Below are 17,992 nucleotides of genomic sequence, written 5' to 3'. Positions count from 1 at the left end.
TCTATGGGTTTCTGTGTGAGTCTATATGTTTCTATAGGTCTCTATGTGAGTCTACGGGTCTCTATGTGAGTCTATTGGTCTCTATGTGAGTCTATGGGTCTCTGTGTGAGTCTATGGGTCTCTGTGTGAGTCTATGGGTCTCTATGTGAGTCTATGGGTCTCTATGCGAGTCTATGTGTATCTGTGCAAGTCTATGGGTCTCTCTGCGAGTCTATGTGTCTCTATGTGAGTCTATAGGTCTCTGTGTGAGTGTGTGGGTCTCTGTGTGAGTCTATGGGTCTCTGTGTGAGTCTATAGGTCTCTGTGTGAGTGTGTGGGTCTCTGTGTGAGTCTATGGGTCTCTGTGTGAGTCTATGGGTCTCTGTGTGAGTTTATGGTTCTCTATGTATTTCTTTGTATCTCTGTGTGAGTCTGTGGGTCTCTGTATGAGTTTATGGTTCTCTATGTATTTCTTTGTGTCTCTGTGTGAGTCTGCGGGTCTCTATGTGAGTCCATTAGTCTCTATGGAGCTCTCTGTGGTTCTCTATGTGAGTCTATGGTTCTCTATGTATCTCTCCGTGTCTCTGTGCGAGTCTTTGGGTCTCTATGTGAGTCTATAGGTCTTTATGTAGCTCTCTGTGGGTCTCTATGCGAGTCTATGGGTCTCTATGGAGCTCTCTGTGTCTCTGTGTGAGTCTATGGTTCTCTATGTATCTCTCTGAGTCACTGTGTGAATATGTGGGTCTCTATGTGAGTCCATGGGTCTCTATGGAGCTCTCTGTGTGAGTCTGTGGGTCTCTATGTGAGTCTATGGGTCTTTATGTGAGTCTATGGGATTCTCGGTGAGTCTATGTGTCTCTGTGTGAGTCTGTGGGTCTCTATGTGAGTCCATGGCTCTCTATGGAGCTCTCTGTGGGTCTCTATGTGAGTCTATGGGTCTCTATGGAGCTCTCTGTGTCTCTGTGTGAGTCTGTGCGTCTCTATGTGAGTTCATGGGTCTCTATGGAGCTCTCTGTGTGAGTCTATGGGTCTCTATGTGAGTCCATGGGTCTCTATGTATCTCTCTGTGTCTCTATGTGAGTCTATGGTTCTTTATGTATCTCTTTGTGTCTCTGTGCGAGTCTATAGGTCTCTATGTATCTCTCTGTGGGTCTCTGTGTGAGTCTATGGTTCTTTATGTATCTCTTTGTGTCTCTGTGCGAGTCTATAGGTCTCTATGTATCTCTCTGTGGGTCTCTGTGTGAGTCGATGGTTCTTTATGTATCTCTTTGTATCTCTGTGCGAGTCTATGGGTCTCTATGTATCTCTCTGTGGGTCTCTGTGTGAGTCTATGGGTCTCTATGTATCTCTCTGTGTCTCTATGTGAGTCTATGGGTCTCTATGGAGCTCTCTGTGTGAGTTTGTGGGTCTCTGTGTGAGTCTATAGGTCTCTATGTATCTCTCTGTGTCTCTGTGCGAGTTCATGGGTCTCTATGTATCTCTCTGTGTCTCTGTGCGAGTCTGTGGGTCTCTATGTGAGTCTATGGGTCTCTATGTATCTCTCTGTGTCTCTGTGTGAGTCTGTGCGTCTCTCTCTCAGCGGCAGGCCGCTCCTGCGTGTAGCGCCTTGAGTCTGTGCGAGTCCCCGTCTGGGCAAACAGAGGCCACCATTGTAGACGCGATTGTTCCCATCTCCCCCCCCCCCCCATCCTCTTTGCGGCACGGAGCCCCCCACCTCACAGCCCCCCCCACCCCCCGGGCCAGAACCGCAAGATTTGCCCAAAATCAATGTTCACGCGGATGTAGCAACTCCATGAAATGTCTTCTCTCTCCACAGCCCCACCACTCACCCCACCACCCCTACCATCACCTCCCTCACTACCCCCCAATCACCCCTACGGGACCCCCCTCCCCCCCCCCCAGTCACGCCTGTTTGTAGGGTGGTCGAGGGGACCCTCAAGCCCCCCCACCCCCCCCCCCCCCCAACTGGCGCGTTTCACGTTCCCCGGGACTTGAGAATCATCAGAATATTTATTTAGACCCGAGCACGAGGGATCTGAGGAGGCTGCAGAAAACCAATGACGTTTCATTCTCTGTGCCCTCCTTATTATTATTATTATTATGTTTTATCACGACTACTTTTGTTGACCATATCGAGACTGGATGAAGAGGAATGCGATGAGCTGTGAAGATCCCCCCCCGCCCCAGCGCATCTCACGCACACAACCACTCTGACGAGACGAAGCTCAGCGAGCACGATTGTAACCGCCCCTCGTTCTGAACCCCCCTCGCTCGCACGGGCAGCAGTGGCGGCAGGAGGAGGAGGGGGAGGAGGAAGAGGTGGAGGAGGTAGAGGTGGCATTGGAGAAGGAGGAGGTGGAGGAGGTGGAGGAAGAGGAAGATGACGAGGAGGAGGGGTGGAGGAGGAGGAGGTAGAGGAGGAGGTAGAGGAGGCATTGGAGAAGGAGTAGGTGGAGGAGGAGGTGGAGTAGGTGGAAGAGGTAGAGGAGGAGGTGGAGGAAGAGGAAGATGACGAGGAGGAGGGGTGGAGGAGGTGGATGAGGAGGTGGTGGAAGAGGACGACGAGGAGGAGTAGGATAAGGAAGAGGAGGAGGTGGAGGATGAGGAGGAGGATGAGGAGGAGGTGGAGTTGGAGGAGGAGGTGGAGGAGGTGGTGGAGGAAGTGGAGGAGGTGGTGGAGGAGGTGGAGGATGAGGAGGAGGAGGAGGTGGAGGAGGTGGTGGAGGAGGTGGAGGAGGTGGAAGATGAGGAGGAGGAGGAGCCAGGGAGCGCTGCAGCCGCTTCAATGTCACATTCAGACGGTGGCCACAGGTCACAGGTCACCACGTCACAGGTCACCAGGTCACAGGTCACCACGCCACGGGTCACCGCCGTTAGGAGCTGCTGTGGGTCGGGTCACGGCGTCCTTAGTAACTTTGTGGGTCTCTGTTCTGGATGGCCGCAGTCGCAGCGCCTCGACTCACTGCTGGAGCGGAAGCCCTGCAGAGGATCTCCTGCAGAGGGTGTGATGATGACGATGATGATGGTGATGATGATGATGGTGATGATGATGGTGATGATGGTGATGATGGTGATGATGACGATGATGATGATGATGATGGTGATGATGGTGATGATGATGAGGATCATGATGGTGATGGTGATGATGATGAGGATCATGATGGTGATGATGATGATGGTGGTGATGATGGTGATGATTATGACGATGATGATGGTGATGATGGTGATGATGATGAGGATGATGATGGCAATGAGGATGACGATGATGATGACGATGATAATGATGATGGTGATGATGATGAGGATCATGATGGTGATGATGATGGTGGTGATGATGGTGATGATGATGAGGATCATGATGGTGATGGTGATGATGATGAGGATCATGATGGTGATGATGATGATGGTGGTGATGATGGTGATGATGATGACGATGATGATGGTGATGATGGTGATGATGATGAGGATGATGATGGCAATGAGGATGACGATGATGATGACGATGATAATGATGATGGTGATGATGATGAGGATCATGATGGTGATGATGATGGTGGTGATGATGATAACTATGATAATGATGGTGATGATGATTCAGAGAATGATGACGATGATGACAATGATGGCGACGATGATGACGATGACGACGACGATGCTAACATTTGCACACCTCCAACACCACGGGCGTTTGATCGAGGGGAGCCGCCTCGTGCGCAGGATAACGTCGCGTTTACGTTCAAAGTCGACTTTTGTTTAACTCGTTGAGAATTCAGAGCGAGAGAGAGACCAGGGTGGTGAGTCTCGTTCGCAAGAGTGACCCGGGGCGCGAGCCTGATGCCGGGACGCGTGGCGACGATTGCTGATGATGATGATGCTGCTGCTGCTGCTGCTGATGATGCTGATGTTGATGTTGATGCTGCTGATGGTGCTGCTGATGCTGCTGATGCTGATTATGCTGCTGATGTTGATGCTGCTGATGCTGATGTTGATGATGCTGCTGATGCTGATGATGTTGCTGATGCTGATGCTGATGATGATGCTGCTGATGCTGCTGATGCTGATGATGATGTTGATGATGTTGATGCTGATGCTGCTAAAGCTGATGATGCTGCTGATGATGTTGATGCTGCTGATGATAATGTTGATGCTGCTGATGATGCTGCTGATGCTGATGCTGCTGATGCTGATGCTGCTGATGATGTTGATGCTGTTGATGCTGCTGATGCTGATGATGTTGCTTATGCTTATTATGCTGCTGATGTTGATGCTGCTTATGCTGCTGATGTTGATGCTGCTGCTGTTGTTGATGATGTTGATGCTGCTGATGCTGATGATGCTGCTGATGATGTTGATGCTGCTACTGCTGATGTTGATGTTGCTGATGCTGCTGCTGATGTTGATGATGCTGCTGATGTTGATGCTGCTCACACTGCTGATGTTGATGATGCCGCTGAGTTGTGAGAATTCGGAACTGAGTTGTGAGAATTTTCGGGTGCAGCTTTCAAATATCGCAACAACAACAACAAATAAAATAGTTGCGCTGCCGTGACGTCATCGCACCACGATGACGTCTCTCTTGCAAACGCGCTCACGGGATCTTTAACGTCCACTGCGATGCAGTCGACGCGAAGTGTCACCACCACCACCACGACTACTACTGCTGCTGCTGATACTACTACTCACATAGAGGCCCATAGACTCACACAGAGACCCATAGACTCACACAGAGACCCATAGACTCACACAGAGGCTCATAGAATCACACAGAGGCCCATAGAATCACACAGGCCCATAGACTCACACAGAGACCCATAGACTCACACAGAGACCCATAGAATCACACAGAGGCCCATAGACTCACACAGAGGCCCATAGACTCACACAGAGGCTCATAGAATCACACAGAGGCCCATAGAATCACACAGGCCCATAGACTCACACAGAGACCCATAGACTCACACAGAGACCCATAGAATCACACAGAGGCCCATAGACTCACACAGAGGCCCATAGACTCGCATAGACACCCATAGACTCGCATAGAGACCCATAGACTCGCGAAGAGACTCATATAACCGCACAAACACCCATAGACACACATAGAGACCCACAGACTCGCACAGGGTCCGTAGACTCACATAGATATCCATAGACTCGCATAGAAACCCACAGACTCGCACAGAGATATATAGAGTCACACTGAGACCCATAGACTTGCATAGAAACCCACAGACTCACACAAAGATCCATAGACTCACATAGAGACCCATAGACTTGCTTAGAAACCCACAGACTCGCACAGAGATCCATAGACTCACATAAAGACCCATAGGCTTTCATAGAAGCCAACAGACTCACACAGAGACCCATAGACTCGCATAGCGACCCAGAGACTTGCTTTTAAACCCACAGACTCGCACAGAGATCCATAGACTCACATAAAGACCCATAGACTCGCATAGAAGCCAACAGACTCACATAGAGACCCACAGACTCGCACATAGATCTATAGACTCACATAGAGACCCATAGTCTCGCATAGCGACCCAGAGACTTGCTTTTAAACCCACAGACTCGCACAGAGATCTATAGACTCACATAAAGACCCATAGGCTTGCATAGAGACCCGTATAATGAGGGGGTAGGGGCCGATCATGAGTCGGGGTGGGGGGGCAGATGAAGCAGGCGGTGGTGTCGGGGTTCTATCGGCCGTGACATCCACATTGGTTCCACAGCCTTTGAGTGAAACAAGGGCCCAGATTCATCCTGAGGAGAGCCCCCCCCCCTCACCCCCCCCCCCTCGTCCCGAGACCCTGGCGACTTGACGAGTCACAACCCCGGGCACGGGGTCTCAACTCAGTCCACGTGGCTGGCTCAGCAGCAGGAGGAGGAGGTGTCACGTGACTTGTCCCAGAGGCCTCGCGGTGGTAACTCTGGACGTGTGGACTCACACAGAGACCCGTAGACTCACATAGAGACCCATAGACTCACACAGAGACCCATAGACTCACATAGAGACCCATAGACTCACATAGAGACCCGTAGACTCACATAGAGACCCATAGACTTGTATATAAACCCCCATAGAGACCCACCGACTCATATAGAGACCCATAAACTCACATAGAGACCCATAGACTCACATAGAGACCCATAGACGCATATAGAGACCCATAGACTCACATAGAGACTAGTAGACCCACATAGAGACCCATATACTCACACAGAGACCCATAGACTCACATAGAGGCCCATAGATTCACATGGAGACTCATAGACTCACATAGAGACCCGTAGACTCACACAGAGACCCATAGACTCACATAGAGGCCCATAGACTCACACAGAGACCCATAGACTCACATAGAGACCCATAGACTCACACAGAGACCCATAGACTCACATAGAGACTGGTAGACTCACATAGAGACCCATAGACTCACACAGAGACCCATAAACTCACATAGAGGCCCATAGACTCACATAGAGACTCATAGACTCACATAGAGACCCGTAGACTCACATAGAGACCCATAGACTCAAATAGAGGCCCATAAACTCACATAGAGACCCATAGACTCACATAGAGGCCATTGAGCTGAGAAGCTGAGAAGCTCAACGCTTCACCATGAATTGGAGTGTTCAACCTAGAAGATGAACACAAGATTTAGCAGCCTTTTGAAATACGTGCTCAACCAGGTTCAGTGTCTAACAGTGCTGTTGGCCAACTGGGTTGCATCGCATTATATTTCTAAGGTGTGCTGAGTTTGTGTCTCACATCTTCTTGCTGTAATTGCCTCGTGCAGTTTGCCGTTCTCTGTGTACTCTGTGTGTCATGTCTCTCGGTGTGTTCCCTCGCTGTGTGGTTTACGCCATTTTCACCTGAGGACGAGCGCTTGTGTTGCGTTCGAAACGTCGTGATTTATTTTGATTTTATTTTTAATGTATTTCTACATATGTTACTTTACCGAAAGAACCAATGAGTATAGTAATTCCTGCAGTCACGAAAGCTTCAATTCCCTGAGCAGTGTTGAGTGTATAGGCAGTGTTGAGTCTATGGGCAGTGTTGAGTCTATGGGCAGTGTTGAGTCTATGGGTAATGCTGAGTCTATGGGCAGTGTTGAGTCTATGGGCAGTGTTGAGTCTATGGGCAGTGTTGAGTCTATGGGCAGTGTTGAGTCTATGGGTAATGCTGAGTCTATGGGTAGTGTTAAGTCTATGGGCAGTGTTGAGTCTGTGGGCACTGTTGAGTCTGTGGGCAGTGTTGAGTCTATGGGTAGTGTTGAGTCAGTGGGCAGTGTTGAGTCTGTGGGCAGTGTTGAGTCTATGGGTAGTGTTGAGTCTGTGGGCAGTGTTGAGTCTATGGGTAGTGTTGAGTCTATGGGAATTTTTGAATCTGTGGGCCGTATTGAGTCTATGAGCAGTGTTGAGTCTATGGACAGTGTTGAGTCTATGGAAAGTGTTGAGTCTGTGGGCAGTGTTGAGTCTGTGGGCAGTGTTGAGTCTATGGACAGTGTTGAGTCTGTGGGCAGTGTTGAGTCTGTGGGCAGTGTTGAGTCTATGGACAGTGTTGAGTCTATGGAAAGTGTTGAGTCTGTGGGCAGTGTTGAGTCTGTGGGCAGTGTTGAGTCTATGGACAGTGTTGAGTCTGTGGGCAGTGTTGAGTCTATGGGTAGTTTTGAGTCTGTGGGCAGTGTTGAGTCTATGGACAGTGTTGAGTCTATGGACAGTGTTGAGTCTGTGGGCAGTGTTGAGTCTGTGGGCAGTGTTGAGTCTGTGGGCAGTGTTGAGTCTATGGGTAGTGTTGAGTCTATGGGCAGTGTTGAGTCTATGGGCAGTGTTGAGTCTGTGGGCAGTGTTGAGTCTGTGGGAAGTGTTGAGTCTGTGGGCAGTGTTGAGTCTATGGGGCAGTGTTGAGTCTATGGGGCAGTGTTGAGTCTGTGGGCAGTGTTGAGTCTATGGGGCAGTGTTGAGTCTATGGGGCAGTGTTGAGTCTGTGGGCAGTGTTGAGTATGTGGGCAGTGTTGAGTCTATGGGGCAGTGTTGAGTCTGTGGGCAGTGTTGAGTCTGTGGGCAGTGTTGAGTCTATGGGCCAGTGTTGAGTCTGTGGGCAGTGTTGAGTTTATGGGGCAGTGTTGAGTCTATGGGGCAGTGTTGAGTCTATGGGGCAGTGTTGAGTCTATGGGCAGTGTTGAGTCTGTGGGCAGTGTTGAGTCTATGGGGCAGTGTTGAGTCTATGGGGCAGTGTTGAGTCTATGGGGCAGTGTTGAGTCTATGGGGCAGTGTTGAGTCTATGGGGCAGTGTTGAGTCTATGGGCAGTGTTGAGTCTGTGGGCAGTATGTATGTTGAACTTCTTTCGCACACTATGTAGCCAACGGTGCTAATCGAACGTGCGGGTGAAGTACAACAAACTAAACACGAAAAAAACTGTTCTCAAGAAATTAGTTCGTCAAACGAAATCGTTTCAAAAGTACAAAGCTCCAGTGGCTTAATAATATCAGAGCCACAAGGTGGAAATCACCGGGTGTTGGAGTTGTCGGGGTTGGTGGACCGCTCAGAGATCACAGCACACGCTAGAACATCCACGTGGCAGTACAGGATGACAGTACAGCAAGTAGGTAACTCCCCACAATGCGCGCCACGGAGGCAAGGAGATGTTTACTACCTCGCCTGGTATGCAGGAGATCTTTGGTTCGATCCCGACCCTGACGCCTGCTGTATATTCGGAGTTTGTGTGTCTCTCTCTCTCATCATCATCACGGTGGCTAGGAGATGTCAACTACATCGCCTGGTATGCAGGAGATCTTTGGTTCGATCCCGACCCTGACACCTGCTGTATATTCGGAGTTTGTGTTTCTCTCTCTCTCATCATCATCACGGTGGCTAGGAGATGTCAACTACATCGCCTGGTATGCAGGAGATCTTTGGTTCGATCCCGACCCTGACGCCTGCTGTATATTCGCAGTTTGAGTGTCTCTCTCTCTCCCCGTGGTCGCGTGGATTTTTCTCTCGGGTCCTCCGGTTTTTCACTCCACGTTTAGAATCAACGTCACGGGATTAGAGTGATTTGGCTGCTGAACATTTCCACGTGGTGATGATGATGAGCCACTTTGTTGAGCTATCATTTACTGGACAGCTGTGGAGAAAAGCTTCATAGCTCATCCGATTTGTGATAGACGGGTCGATTCTAATGAAGTGCTATATAGCCGCTAAGTGGTGCCTTTACCTGCTAAAATTAAAAATAGTTGAGTTGTAAAATGTGTGGCCATGTAGCTTTTGAAAAAGAAGTTAATAACTCAATGGACTTTACCTTGTAAGATAAAAAAAATAAACCATTAGTTAAGTTTCGATGTAAAGCTTTCGTGACTGCAGGGATTCATATTCTTGGTTCTTTCGGTAAAGTCACGTAGAAGGAAAATAATAAAATAATAAAAATAAAACATAATAAAATGAAATTCTCACGACGTTTCGGCCACAACGCAAGCAGCCGCCCTCAGGTGAAAAAACAGAGCTGTCGAAAAGACAGTGTCCTAATGAACACCGCTTTTTCTTGGCAGCGTATTTTGGGTGGGACGAGGAGAGAGCCTTGACAAAGGAGTTTACATATCAAGAGAGGAATGTGTTGGCGTATTGTGAAGGCTTTCTCCTTCTCCCACCCAGCTTAAAATACGCTGCCAAGCTTAGCAGTGTTCATTAAGACGCTGTCTTTCCGACAGCTCTGTTTCTTCACCTGAGGACGGCTGCTTGCGTTGTGGCCGAAACGTCGTGAGAATTTCATTTTTTAATGTTTTATTTTTATTATTTAATTATTTCCCTTCTACGTGACTTTACCGAAAGAACCAAGAATATGACATTAGTTAAGTTTTATTGGTGTATTTTATAGTGCTTGTTTTACCTTTCCTATACTGTGCACTCCTATCGTGGTGTTGGCATATTGTGTTTGTTATTGTAACGTTTTGACCCCGTGCCCCTGACTGGAACATCTGTCAATAAAACGAGCTTTATAGCTCTTCGGATTTCTCCTGCGGTATGAATATTCTATCCTGATTGCGACTTGGCCGTGGGTTGCTTGTTGGTGAGTGATTTCTCCTCCTCGTGCGCCTTGCGGTATTTTCCAACGAGCTCGCGTTGAAAGAGGGGAACACTGCGGCTCAAGGCTGAGATGGCACAACTATCCACAACAACTCTTCGGAATTCATCTTCTTGGTTCTTTCGGTAAAGTCACGTAGAAGGGAAATAATAAAATAATAAAAATAAAACATAATAAAATAAATAAATTCTCACGACGTTTTGGCCACAACGCAAGCAGCCGTCCTCAGGTGAAGAACAGGTCTGTCGGTAAGACAGCGTCTTTAATCCCTTTAGCTCGAAAGCTAAAGGGATTAAACGATTTTTTTTAATGTCCATAATAGAGGTTTTTTTGGGAGGGTTAGATCGGGTAAATATCAATGTGTCATTAAACCCGCCACCACCCGACACAGCCACTTAGTAATGGGTTCATTACGTTAACAAAACGTGGCAAACTCGTTACTAGTTCATCACCAACCGGTTGTGTGTTGGAGAGTAAACCCACAACATTTACAATTGTACCAGCTATTTTTTGTTATGTAGCAATCACAAATGAAATCTCAACGAAGTAGTTGATCATCATCATCGCGCATGAAATGTATTTGCAGTCAAATACTCGTGGCGATGTTGATTCTAAATGTGGAGGGGAAAGCCGGAGGACCCAGAGAAAAATACGCGCGACCATAAAGAGAGAGAGAGATAGACACACACTCGCAAACTCCACATGTATACAGCAGGTGTGAGGGTTGGGATCGAAATCACGACCACCTGTAGACCAGGCGAGGTAGTTAACATCTCCTATCCACCGTAATGATGATGATGATGATGGGAGAGACACCACAAACTCTATAGCAGCAGCAGGCGTCAGGGTCGGGATCGAACCCACGAACTCCTGCATACCAGGCGAGGTAGTTAACATCTCCTAGCCACCGTGATGATGATGATAATGAGAGACACCACAAACTCTATATCAGCAGCAGGCGTCAGGGTCGGGATCGAACCCACGACCTCCTGCATACCAGGCGAGGTAGTTAACATCTCCTAGCCACCGTGATGATGATGATGAGAAAGAGACACACACAAACTCCAAACATGCAGCAGGCGTCAGAGTCGGGATTGAACCCACGACCTCCTTGCATACCAGGCGAGGGAGTTAACATCTCCAAGCCACCGCGACGCCCAAATCAGGGTTGGGGTTCAGATTAGCGCTTGCACCTGTACGTATGTATGTTGAACTTCTTTCGCACCGGACGTATTCGACCGTGATAATCGGACGTGCGGGGGAAGGACAACAAACGGAACACAACAACAAGCAGCTCTAAAGAAATTAGTTTTAAATCTCGATGTAAAGTGCACGGCTCCAGTGTGTGTGCGTCTTTCTTTTTAAATCCTTTATATTAAGTTCGCTTGCTTGCTTAGGACCGTGCATATCTTTCGGTCGTTTTTTAACCCACTTCCCGTGATCCAATCGAGCTGATATTTTGCACACAGACTCGTTGTGCGTGACAATGCATTTTCGTGAAAAAAAATGTTCCAACATTTTACACTGTTTAGGGAAAATTTCTTAAATATTTAATTACCAATTGTTTAATGCTGCCAGACAATCATCTGACCCATAGGTGGCAGCCATCTCAAGCCAGAGGACGAGAGGACTCTAGCCGCCCCGATGCCACGCATATAAAGGATTTATAGTGAAACACTTTGTTTACTTGTTCTCTCTCTGTGCTGCCTGTTTAACCTACTCCGCATCTTCAGCCCGATGCGTCTCAATGTCGCTGTGTCCGTATCTCTGTCTCAGTGTCTCTTTCAGGCTCTGCGTGTCTCTTAGTCCACGTGTCTGTGCCTCCATCCCTCTCTCTCCGGGTCTCGCTGCATCTGTGTTGTGTGTCTCTCTGTGTGTCTCTCTCTGTATGTCCCTCTGTGCGCGTGTGTCTCTGTGTCTATGCCACCATCTCCCTGTGTCTCTATCTCTCCATGGCTGTCTCTGTCTGTCTGTGTCTCCCCGCCTCTCTCTCTTTGTGTCTCTCTCTGCATGTCCCTCTGTCCACGTGTGTCTCTGTCTCAATGCCACCGTCTCCCTGTGTCTCTATCTCTCCATGGCTGTCTCTGTCTGTCTGTGTCTCCCCGCCTCTCTCTCTCTCTCCGTGTCTCTCTCTCTGCATGTCCCTCTGTGCGCGTGTGTCTCTGTCTCAATGCCACCGTCTCCCTGTGTCTCTATCTCTCCATGGCTGTCTCTGTCTGTCTGTGTCTCCCCGCCTCTCTCTCTCTCTCTGTGTGTCTCTCTCTCCATGGCTGTCTCTGTCTGTCTGTCTCCCCGCCTCGCTCTCTCTCTCTCTCTCTCCGTGTCTCTCTCTGCATGTCCCTCTGTCCACGTGTGTCTCTGTGTCTATGCCACCGTCTCCCTGTGTCTCGTTCTCTCCGTGGCTGTCTCTGTCTCTCTACTCGGGCTGTTAAAGGACAACGTTAACTGCGTCAGCGCCTACAAAGTCAATCACCGGTTTCTGAAAGTTCATAACCGGTAACCCGTTCCTAGCGGATTGTCTGCAATGAATGTCACCAGCTCGTGCAAAAACGCACGGCGGTATGAGATCATTGGGGTAGTTGAGATTATTTAGATAATTTATATTATTGATAATATTTAGATTATTGAGATCATTGATATTATTGAGATTATTGAAATTATTTCGATTATTTAGATTATTATTTAGATCATTGAGAATATTTCGATTATTGAGATGATTTAGATTACTTAGATTATTGAGATGATTTAGATTATTGGGATGATTTAGTTTATTGAGATTATTGAGATGATTAAAAGTATTTACATTATTTAAATGATTGATATCATTTAGATTATTGAGATTATTTAAATAATTGAGATAATTTATATTATTTACATTATTTGTATTGTTGAGATTATCTATTATTGAGATTATTTAAATAATAATTAGATTGAGAATATTTAGATTATTGAGATTAATATTTTGATTATTTAGATCATTGTGATTATTGAGATGATTTAGATTACTGAGAATATTTAGATTACTGAGAGGATTGATATTATCAAGATTATTTCGATTATTTAGTTTATTGAGATGATTTAGATAATTGAGATGATTAAGATTACTTAGATTATTGAGATCATTTAATTTATTGAGATTATGTAGATTATTGGGATGATTTAGTTTATTGAGATTATTGAGATTATTTACATTATTAATTTTTTATATTATTTAGATTATTGAGATTATTTATATTATTCAGATTTTTTTGATTATTTTTATTATTTAGATCATTGTGATTATTGAGCTCATTTAAATTACTGAGATTATTTATATTATTTAGATCATTGTGATTGTTGAGATGATTTAGATTACTGAGCATATTTAGATTATTGAGATGATTGATATTATCGAGATTATTTCGATTATTTAGGTTATTGAGATGATTTAGATGATTGAGATTATTTAGATTACTTAGATTATTGAGATAATTGAGTTATTGAGATTATTCAGATTATTGAGATTATTTTGATTATTTAGATCATTGTGATTATTGAGATTATTTAGATTATTGTGATTATTGAGATTATTTGGATTATTTAGATCATTGTGATTATTGAGATGATTTCGATTATTTCGATTACTGAGATTATTTAGATTATTGGGATTATTTATATTATTGAGTTGATGTACCATCATTCGCCCTCGCTACGCAGTTAAGAGTTGGAGAGGCACAGCCCTGCAAATACGCCGCCTTGCTCACTCCACTGCTGGCTGTAAGGAAGCTGCACTTGAAGCCGCTCGAGATAAAGGCAGGGTACTTGGCCTACTTGTCCACGAGACGTCGTGGAAGAGGTGGGCAGATGTCGTGGAAGAGGTTTGGGGAACACGACACTTCACCGAATTCCGATCACAGTTCCTATGATCACTGTCACATTGCTTATGGCTTTTATTTTTGGTGATTTCTAAAAGTTTTTTGGTTTGGCCATGTTCGTTTGTTGTAGTACGGAGTTAGAATGATGGCTTTAATCTAAGTTGTCTTGTGGTTGTTGTTGCTGTTGTTTGACTTACATCCCACTGGGGTTTTTGCACACAGCTTTGGTGTACGGTGTTTTTTTATCTGGAAGACTTTGCGGTTTTTCCTGAACTTTTCTGTTTGCGCATATTCACTTTGAGATGTTTTCTTGTTCATGTGTTTTTTGTTTGTTGCGGTTGCACCCGATTCAAGAGCCGAATGGCTCACATGACTATACCAAATAAATTAAATAAATTAAATGAAATGAAACGGCACCGATTGACTTAACTGTGCTCGAACCCGTCCGTGGCACGTCGCTGGCTGAGTTTAAAAAAATCGCCCCCCCCGCCCCATTCCCCCCCGCCCCACTCCCCCCACCCCCCAATCCCACCCGCCCCAACGTGGTTCCAACTGCCGCGCCCGGAGATGGAGTCAAACCGTGGCCCTCTGGGTCGCAGGCCGACTCGGGTGGCTCGCTCAATGAAAGCGGTCACAATGCTCTGATTCTCACTCGACATTTCTCCGCGTGGGGCGAAATCGGTAATGTAAAAAACACGTCCAAAACCGACGTTCGCGAACCCTACGCTCAAGGCACTTGCCCCAGCAGCACACGTAGCCTATGCGGGGGAGCTTTGTCTTTGCGTTGTACATAAGCGCGCGCGCGCGTGCGTGTGTGTTTGTGCGCGTGTCTGTGTGTGTGTTTGTGCGTGTGTCTGTGTGTGCGTGTGTCTGTGTGTGCGTGTGTCTGTGTGTGTTTGGCGTGTGTCTGTGTGTGTGTGTTTGTGTGCGCGTGTCTGTGTGTGTGTGTCTGTGCGTGTGTGTTTGTGCGCGTGTCTGTGTGTGTGTGTTTGTGTGCGCGTGTCTGTGTGTGTGTGTCTGTGCGTGTGTGTTTGTGTGCGCGTGTCTGTGTGTGTGTGTCTGTGCGTGTGTGTTTGTGCGCGTGTCTGTGTGTGTGTGTTTGTGCGTGTGTCTGTGTGTGCGTGTGTCTGTGTGTGCGTGTGTCTGTGTGTGTTTGGCGTGTGTCTGTGTGTTTGTGTGCGCGTGTCTGTGTGTGTGTCTGTGCGTGTGTGTTTGTGTGTCTGTGTGTGTGTGTTTGTGCGTGTGTTTGTGCGCGTGTCTGTGTGTGTGCGCGCGTGTCTGTGTGTGTGTGTTTGTGCGCGTGTGTGTGTTTGTGCGCGTGTATGTGTGTGTGTATGTGTTTGTGTGTGTTCATGCGCGTGTCTATGTGTGTTTGTGCGCGTTTGTGTTTGTGTGTTCGTGCGTGTGTCTGTGTGTGTTTGTGCGTGTGTCTGTGTGTGTTTGTGCGTGTGTGTGTGTTTGTGCGTGTATATGTGTGTGTGTGTATGTGTTTGTGTGTGTTTGTGCGCGTGTATGTGTGTGTGTGTTTGTGCGCGTGTATGTGTGTTTGTGCGCGTGTCTGTGTGTGCGTGTGTCTGTGTGCATGTTTGTGCGTGTGTCTGTGTGTGTGTGTCTGTGCGTGTGTGTTTGTGTGCACGTGTCTGTGTGTGTGTTTGTGCGTGTGTGTGTGTTTGTGCGCGTGTATGTGTGTGTGTGTTTGCGCGCGTGTATGTGTGTTTGTGCGTGTGTGTGTGTTCGTGCGCGTATCTGTGTGTGTTTGTGCGCGTGTATGTGTGTGTTTGTGCGCGTGTGTTTGTGCGCGTGTGTGTGTGTGTTTGTGCCTGTGTGTGTGTTTGTGTGCGCGTGTCTGTGTGTTTGTCTGTGCGTGTGTCTGTGTGTGTGTTTGTGCGTGTGTCTGTGTGTGTGCGCGTGTCTGTGTGTGTGTGTCTGTGCGTGTGTCTGTGTCTGTGTGTGTGTGTTTGTGTGCGTGTGTCTGTGTGTGTGTTTGTGCGCGTGTCTGTGTGTTTGTGCCTGTGTCTGTTTGTGTGTGTGTCTGTGTTTGTGTGTTTTTGCGCGTGTCTTGTGTGTCTGTGTGTGTGTGTTTGTGCGCGTGCCTGTCTGTGTGTGTGCGTGTGTATGTCTGTGGGGCCTTACCATCAGCCCCACCCAAACTAAGCACCTGCCTGAGTATTTTGTACCATCGGACACTCCATCCGCAGAATTCCCAATCGGTGATGGGGCAGTAGTGGAGAGTTTCCCATACCTGGGCAGTGTGCTTATGACCGGCTCCAGTTTAACAGCAGAGGTCTCACTCCGAATTAGTCGAGCGGCAATATCTTTTCATCGGTTGCGTAACGCTGTGTGGAAGCTACCTGGTCTGTCGCTCCGCACGAAGCTTCAAGTCTTCTCGGCCACAGTCATTCCCTCCCTTCTCTACGCTTGCGAAACGTGGACCCCCCTAATGGAGCACCTTCGCCGGTTGGAAACATTTACGTTGGCCTGCCTACGATCCATCCTGGGTTTAACCAGGCTGGATTGTGTGAGGAGCTCACAAATCCTTGAAAGATCTGGGCAAAGTCCCATCGGTGAGCTCCTCCAGCAGGCAAGGCTGCGTTGGCTGGGTCATGTAGCCCGCATGCCCAGCCACCGCATGCCGAAACAGCTTTTGTTCAGCCGGATCGAGTGGGCTAAACGGGCGCGGCACGGGCTAGAGAAGAGATGGAGTGATGTGATACAGGAGGACGTAGAGCTGAGTGGACTTGCCGATGACTGGTACCAGCGGTGTCAAGATCGGCCTCTGTGGAGGAGGCTCGTGAAGGACGCTACTGGGCAGTTGGAGGCAGTCGCCCTCCAGCAACAACGGAGGGCGGAGGAACGACGCTCACAACAACGAGCGGAGCGCCGGGTGGGCTAAAGCACAGCAAGTTGGCACAGTAGGGGGCACAGGTGGTGCATGAGCCAGTCATCTCGATCATCTCAGTCAGTCGACCCGTGGCACCTGCTGGGTCTGCCTTGTGACCTCCTGCCAGCGGGCGTTCGACACTTCATCGTGGCCTCAAGGTGCACATGGCCTGGCACAAGAGTCGTGGTGATGTCACCGCGAATGGCGGTTGTTGTTGTGTGTGTCTGTGTGTGTGTGTCTGTGTGCGTGTATGTGTGTGTGTGTGTGTCTTACCTTCAAACTCCCTGCTCACCACCAGCACTGCACCACACACTTCGTCCGCCTCTTCTCTCGCTCCGGGATGGGGTGGTGGTCGCCGCTGATGATGATCGTGATGATCGTGATGATGATGCTGCTGCTGATCGTGACGATGATGATACCTATGATTTCGGGATCAGGCAAATGAAGTTTACGCATCCAGTAGCGGGGGGGCGCATGGCAAACAGCGCACGATACGGGACGTTACTATGCCGGGGCCGAGGACATCCGCGGTGGGTGGTAGCCCGAGAGAGATGAGGTGGCTGAGACGAGGAGAGCAATAGGGGCGATAGCAGAGAGAGAGAGAGAGGTTAGGGGGAGGTGTGGGAGGAGAGGGAGACTGAGTGGGAGATTGGGGGAGTGGGGGAGTGGGAGAGAGACACGAGTGTGAGACTGAGTGGGAGATTGGGGGGGAGGGGGGGGGGCAGAGAGTGGAAGGAGGAAGAGGGAGAGAGTCACTGGGGAGAGAGACAGGAGAGAGGGAGTCACTGGGGGAGAGACGGTGAGTTGTGAACATCATTCACTTACTCACTCTCTCTGCCCACACTCTGTCATTATCGCGACCACGCGGGGGGGGGGGGGGTAGAGGGTGGGGGGCGGGGGGAGGAGAGGGGGGGGGGTAGAGAGGGGGGAGGGGAGAGAGGGGGGGAGGGGAGAGAGGGGGGGAGGGGTGGAGAGGGGGGGGGCAGCGTGACCTCCACGCAGTGAATTGACGACATTTGACGAGGTGTCCCTACCGATTGACGATGTGCCGCTGTTGGTTTATGATGAGGTGGGGGGGGGGGGCTGGGAGGGTGACGAGGTGTAAGGGTGAGGTGTGAAGAGGTGGCAAGAGGTCGTCGTCATCGCTGTCATCAGGCGTCGTGGACGATCCGCTGCTGGATGACGCT

The 17,992-nt window shown here is 48.5% G+C and overlaps 1 protein-coding gene across 1 annotated transcript in view; it reads right to left on the bottom strand.

Moving 5' to 3' along the window:
- LOC144738854 (myocyte-specific enhancer factor 2C-like) overlaps positions 1-17,593 on the bottom strand; it is a 95,502-nt gene extending 77,909 nt beyond the window's left edge. Inside the window, exon 1 of the mRNA XM_078621849.1 lies at positions 17,079-17,593. The gene's annotated coding sequence lies outside the window, so the exon portion shown is untranslated. The remainder of the gene's footprint in view (positions 1-17,078) is intronic.
- Positions 17,594-17,992: the final 399 nt, after the last annotated feature.

This window comes from Lampetra planeri, unplaced genomic scaffold, assembly GCF_965212315.1.
Source record: "Lampetra planeri unplaced genomic scaffold, kcLamPlan1.2.h2 scaffold_119, whole genome shotgun sequence".
Classification (NCBI taxonomy): domain Eukaryota; kingdom Metazoa; phylum Chordata; class Hyperoartia; order Petromyzontiformes; family Petromyzontidae; genus Lampetra; species Lampetra planeri.
This window is presented reverse-complemented; position numbering and strand designations above follow the sequence as displayed.